A 7,033-nucleotide genomic window follows, 5' to 3' on the forward strand; every position below is an offset into this window, starting at 1 on the left:
CAAGCAGCCGGATAGGAGGAGCGGGCGGGCGGAGAGGTGGCAGGGACCGGCGGCCGGAGGAGGATGCAATGGCCAAAGTGGAGGGGTGGCCCTTGAAACTTGGAAATTCCATATCTCTACTTCTACTTTCCAAATGCAACAAAATTTATGTCTATTTGTATCAGAAAAATATGAGGAATCCAAATATTAAATTATCATGCATCATATACCATTCTATGTCCCGGCCAAATGAAAATTACTAATCAGATTAAATGTTATGTGAGGGTTTACTCTTATATCTTGCTATTTAGATGCCCCACTTGCCAGAGAGGTGGCAGGGACACCAAAGAGTGGAATGCCACCGTATCCTTCTGAGAGAGAGTAAGGAAGAAGAGGAAGGTGAGAGAGGAATGGGTGAGGGTTTTGTGGATGGGACATGATAAGGTGGAGTCAGGGCGGGTAGCTGATCTGGTAGGTTAAGTTTTCGAATTTTTCACCAAAATCTTAAACCTCCAAAAACTCATATTTTCTTTTCGATTTTGCGGAATCTAAAAAATTGGTAAACTGTCATAATCGTTGAAATTGAATGTAATTTTTTTATAGATACATTTTCATATAAAAGACTTTTTCATCGGAGGTCGTATGCAACGAGAAAAAACGTTTTACTAAAACATGGCGCCATTTTGTAAAACAAATTCGAAATTCATTTTTGTTAATTTTCCTTAAAACTAGATGACATAACACATGGGCATCTCAAAGGATTTTAGTTTTGAAAATGTCTATAATTTTTTTTGTTTTTGAAAACTTAAAGCTACCCTAACTACCCGTGGAGAAATGTACATAACTTGAGACATGGAACATACACCGTGGATCATCTTTAATAAGGCTTGCCTGAGAAAATATGTATACCTCTTACAAGAACTAGATTGCGATGGCGCGGCGACACGCCGCGCCCGTGGCAAGTAAAATATTAGCGGCAAAAACAATAAATAAATCAGATTACAACACAGTTTCACATATGTAAATTGTTTGTGCTTCTTGACCACCTGAGAGTGTCGACGGGGCTTGTTTTCGTGCACTTTGAAGGCGGAGCTCTCTAATCCATTGATATAATTTTTTTTTGTTCGGATTGCCTAGTATAGCTTGCAAGTATTAGTAATGACTTGGATTAGTAATTAGCGCAGTTAGTTGTATAGCTAACTGGACTTACAGAGGAAATTAAAATGCAGTGTTTTTCTCAGTGTATCAGCAATGCAAAATATTGTCCTCAACGGGTAGCACAGTGTTTCAGAAAGATTGTACATAGCAACATAGATACATCGCGAATCCCCTCCTTGGCAATCGATTGCTCAAGCGATCAGTTTTGGTCGGCGCGGAGCGCTCGCGCGGAAGCGCGAGTCAATTCTCTTTTTTGTCTCGTAGTGTTTAATTACGTTCACATGCGTGTGTTCACACTAACAGCTCATGTGTTTAATTACGTTCACATGCAGATGTGTGTTCACACTAACAGCTCATGTTCCCACTTGCATGTTGCATACAACCAAGAGCGTTCACACTGCATGCATGCATAAACTATCTCATGGGTTTGCATTTAATGAGCCAACTTTTCAGCACGAGACTAGCTCTCACAAGTTTCTGCATGCATGCACGCTCTTTTTTTCAGCACGAGGCAGACTCTCAATTCTCTTTATTTGGAATTCCCTTTTGACAATTCTTTTTTTTTTGCAATTCCCTTTATGTTGTTATTTTGTACGGTAATTCATGTTTTTCGATTAATTTTTATAATTCCCTTTTTCGGGCTAGTGGTTTTTAAGGGAGGAAATAACGGGTGGGAAGATCCACTTGCAACTCAAATGAACTACCACTTGCTACTCAAATTAAGTACTATTTTTTAAGTTGTAAGCTAACAAAAGTTGTTAAAATATTCTAAATTAAATTTACCGTTGATAAATAACAGGGCACCGGGTTGATAACTCGTAAACAAAAAAAGAGTCCGTACATATTTTAAATTAAATTAAATTTGTAGGGTTGATATTTATTTATATTTATCATTGATAAATAGCGGGTCACCGGGTTGATAGCTTGTAAATTAAAAAAGACTCGCTAAAACATTCTAAATGAAATATTTTTTAGAGTTATTATTTATTTATATTTACCGTTGATAAATAACGAGGCACTAGGTTGATAGCTTGTAAAATAAAAAAAGTTCGCTAAAATATTCTAAATGAAATATTTTTTATGGTTGGTAGTTATTTATAATTACCATTGATAAATAACGGGGCACCGGGTTGATAACTTGTAAACTAAAAAGTGTCGCCAAATATTCGAAATAAAATTAGATTTTTAGGGTTGGTAGTTATTTATATTTACTGTTGATAAATAACAGGACACCGGGTTGATAGCTTCTAAACTAAAAAAGATTCGCTAAAATGTTTCAAATAAAAATAACTTTGAGGTTGATAATTTTATACATTTACCGTTGATCACTCAAGTACGGATGGTTGATTATTCAAACAAACAGGGTTGATAACTTTTAGCCCGAAAAAAAGTTTCTCGAAACATATCAACATGGGTGCTAGTTTTCAAGATCTCATCGAGACGGATTTATTGGTGAAAGCGAATCTTAATTTTGAGTTATCGTTTGAAAGTTAAAACGTCTTGAATTTTCAAATTTGGAAATGATTTCGCTGACATCAGCAGATTTGTCTATTTATGCATGCATGCAGAACTTTTCCCTCAATAACCTGCACCAGGTTGATAATTTTATACATTTACCGTTGATCACTCAAGTACGGAGGGGTTGATTATTCAGATAGAGAGGGTTGATAACTTTTAGCCCAAAAAAGTTTCTCGAAACATATCAACATGGGTGCTAGTTTTGAAGATCTCGTCGAGACGGATTTATTGGTGAAAACAGATCTTAAATCGGAGTTATCGTTTGTGAGATAAAATATTTTGAATTTTCAAATACGGATTTAGAGTTGCTAACACGGCTTTCCCTAATTGGACTGTCGGAAACCGATCGCTCTCTTTAAACCTGGCGATCGAGCGCCAGCTAGGGCCGCCCGATACATCGATACATAGAGTAGCAAGAGAATATTTCTCCATCCAAAAGCAATAGAGTATATTACCACTTAAAGCTTTCTTCCAGTACACATGGAACTTTTCGAGCTGAGAAAAATACTGTTGTTGAGAAAGATGAGATATTGAAATTGCAAAGCATTGCACTGGCTAGTGTATAGATGTTTGAGATAGCACGGTCAAATGTACAAACAGTCCATGGTATCCAGCTGCACACTAAAATATTTTTCATTATGTTCGAATAAATAAGAAAATGGTGCACGATCTTGAGGAATTACTTGTGAATAAATTGAAAAATCATATGAACGAATCAGCTATAAAGATGGCAGAGAGAATATGAGCTTGCACTTCAATACATACAGAGATGTATGGTGTTGTAGCACAAATATGAAATCCCAAGACCTGCAGCTTGATATTGAGAAAGAGATGCATCAGTGAAGAAAATGTCCAGAGGACAATGGTACCTGCAATATATTAGAATTATACATGATAAATTAGATAGTGTCTTTCCCCGGGTCATTTCTATCTTTCTAGATGTGCCAGAGTAAGATAGAAAGAGTACTCAATTGCAGAATAGTCGTGAGATCGAGAAAACATAAAATGCATAATTCATCAATTAGGGAATTTATGTACCTACGCCTATGTTTGGTCTGACTCTCTTTCTCTGTCTGTCTCGCTTCTTCATGAGATACAATGGACTGATAATTAACTTTATGTTCATCAGAAGAACCAAAGATTGAGTTACACACATGTTCAGTAAAGGAACTAAATTATTTAGAATAAAATGCTAACCCGTGAATTTTCAACTGGAAAAAAATGTACCTAAGGGCTGCTGAGCAGTATAGTAGCAAGAAGTAGCAGTGAGTCTGAAAATTGTAAAAAACAATGGAGAGACCTGCTCATAGTTTTTCTGAAGCTACGGAAATTGTACCGACCATGTTATGTAGTGATTAAGGTTAGCAACCATAAATTCTTAAAGTGGTGTGCATATTTTGTATAGGACGGTACATTTAGTTAGAGCAATACAGCTCAAAACTTTGAGGGCGATATAGGAGGAAAATGAATATACCTTTGTACAATGAAGACACGCGCCTTTGTAACACCGCTACAACTTGGGTGCTCCCAGAACATGAAAAGGATTGAAAAACTAAGTTGAAAACAATTGCATACTGCTTTGCAACCACACACTAATGTTAAATAACCTGTGAGTAAAAGCTATACAACTAAATCACTCCAAGCAGCTAACTTGTTTTTTCATTATTAGGTCTAGAATCTGACTATCAGATAAAACAAAATAAAGATTATATAACATATTAGGCATGATTTTCAGAAATATAAAGTTAAATGTCAAATGAATTGGAGGATATCTAGAGAAAATGCATCACACCTCCACTTGCCGATACACAAAATACTAACATATACAATGCAGACAAAAGAGTAGATGCAGCCTGTATTAAGAAGAACCAAGATAGAACATCCAAATCATCTGTAGGAGAGAGCAAGTAACTACACTGGCTAATGCATGACGTGAAAAAACATCTGTTTATTGAACCTCCTATTCACATAAAAGTTTTAATTGGGTAGACCTGTGTATGGAGGTGGCAGGCATACCGTAGAATACCTTGATGCCGTGGCTGTAGGGATGAACAACACCCATGCCGGGGCTCTACTCCGTATAGGAATAGTTACGTCAAGAGCAGACCACGTTATGGATTAGGAGCACTTTGGTAAATTCAATGAGTTCAGAAACAGAGCTAAAGATTGAAAAAAAATTGTGATTTTTGTGGGTAGTTGATCAACTTGGCATCCTAACTCGCCAATGACGGTGGACGCCCAATTATCTCTGAGATGCGATTGGCACACCACCTCTTGCGCTGCACCAATAATTCTGAGATCAATTCGTTGATTTGCATACAAAAAGATGTTGTATTGGTAAGAATAACCTGGGAAGAATATTCTAGTTATGAAAGCATGGTAAAAATAAAAATCAGTCCAGAAACATAGATAAGAGCATTACTAATTTGTCAGAGAAACCACACATTTTCATTGATTTGCAGAAATAATGATTTAAAATTTGGAGAGGAAATAGAAATTCAGAGAGCTAGAAACATATGAAGTGGTAAATAAATTCGTTACCTGCGGAAGTCAAGCTGGTAAAAATAAAAATCAGTCCAGAAACATAGATAAGAGCATTATTCATTTGTCAGAGAAACCACACATTTTCATTGATTTGCAGAAATAATGATTTAAATTTTGGAGACGAAATAGAAATTCAGAGAGCAAGAAACATATGAAGTGGTGAATAAATTCGTTACCTGCGGAAGTCAAGCCGAAGTCTTGATCCTCCAATAACATATAAGCAGTTTCAGTGCGATCAATAATGTGACCAAAAGACCATGGAACCTAACCTCGATATTATAATCAAATATTTTCGTCAATTCCTCATTGACACAATTTGCTCCTCTCGTCTAGAATAACATTGCCTGATACACGTACACATTTTACTCCCTTCTCCTAGGAGGACACTGCATGATACACATACACAGTAATGCAAGGCTGATTTGACAGTCTCAAAGTAGCTGATCATTTAATGCAAAATGTTCATCAAGAAACCAATTGCAACAGCGAAACATATTCTAGCCTTGCTGTACACCCATGTTGTATAAACTTGTAAAGCCTTGTAGCTCCTATCCGATTATTACAGAGACCCCCCAGATTGGATCATCTTATACTTTTCCTCCTCTCAATAATTGTGGTAAAACTGACCATCGCAAGTTACCTTTGTCCTTTTAAGAAATTGATCTACCCTAGGAAATGACCTAAGAAAATCAACTTCAAGTTCATCCCCACTGGTTAAGTTCAGAACCCTGCTTGGAATGTTACCATGAAGTTAACAAAAGGCCTACAATACTATATTTATATCATCATTTACCATATAACATAATGATATAGCTTGATTGACCTTTCAAATGGTACAATAGATAAAAGAATGGTGATGTGTATGATTAAGAAACCTGAAACCTGTTTTATAGCAATGCTCTATGCTCGTAAAGTTATTGTGCAAAATGTTATCAATCCATGATTTCACTTACTACTTGTTAGACAACGATAATCAACTTGTCTTTTTTTTATCATAGAATCAATTCCTTTAACTACGGGCACATAATAAATAATTAGTTATTAGTGAACAGAGGAAGTACCTTTTTTATTTTCAGATGCTGGGTAGACCTGATATGCACTGCTGCACCACTTCGACGCTGTTATTTGCAGTAGTTCAATGAGCCTTATTAATTGAGCACTTAAAAAAAGGAAGACCTGAAGAAATATGTCAGCTATCTGATAACAGCCAGAAACAGCAAGATTTGTACAGAAATTGTCAGAGATAAGCACTTTGGCACATTTACAGTCAGAAGATACACTGACTGAAGAAATAATAAGCTTTTCATGATTTTAGGAACCCCTAGAACGCTGTCTGTCGCAGCGTATTCTTCTTCATGATTTTAGGAACCCCTAGCAAGCAAGGAAGGTGTTTTGCAGATGGTCTGTCTGTCGCAGCGTATTCTTCTTCCCCAACACACCTGAACAAACAAAAAAACAGAGAGAAAGGCCAATATTGTACCATTAGATATACTGGAGATTTCTTCGCCCTAATTGACGGGGATTGGGAAGGAACTCGCCGTCGCTGAGCCGTAGCCGCCGTCCTCGGCCGACGCCTGCCTCACCCCGAGGTCGCCATCCCCGTCGCAGCCCGCGCCTGGCCCGTCCCGCGGTCGCCGCTACCGGTGCGTGGCCGCTGGCCCCTGCGTAGGCCGCCGCGCCGCCTGCTCACGGCCGCAGCCCTCCCGGCCGATCATCGGAGTACCACGCCGCCGTCCCGCCTTCTGTCCGGCCGACCCCGCCCCTGCCGCCCGTGGATGCCTGCCGTCCGCTCGTGGCCGGGCCTGCCCCACCGCCCGTCGCCTCGCAGGAAGGA

The 7,033-nt window shown here is 38.3% G+C and overlaps 1 long non-coding RNA gene across 1 annotated transcript; it reads right to left on the bottom strand.

The window, feature by feature from the left end:
• Positions 1 to 3,270: 3,270 nt before the first annotated feature.
• LOC124666882 lies at positions 3,271 to 6,757 on the bottom strand. Its single transcript, XR_006991075.1, has 2 exons — positions 6,261 to 6,757; positions 3,271 to 5,585 (listed from the first exon to the last, which is right to left on the bottom strand). It is a non-coding gene; the product is annotated as an uncharacterized LOC124666882 (long non-coding RNA).
• Positions 6,758 to 7,033: the final 276 nt, after the last annotated feature.

The sequence above is a fragment of the Lolium rigidum genome, chromosome 6 (assembly GCF_022539505.1).
Source record: "Lolium rigidum isolate FL_2022 chromosome 6, APGP_CSIRO_Lrig_0.1, whole genome shotgun sequence".
In the NCBI taxonomy this organism is placed as follows: domain Eukaryota; kingdom Viridiplantae; phylum Streptophyta; class Magnoliopsida; order Poales; family Poaceae; genus Lolium; species Lolium rigidum.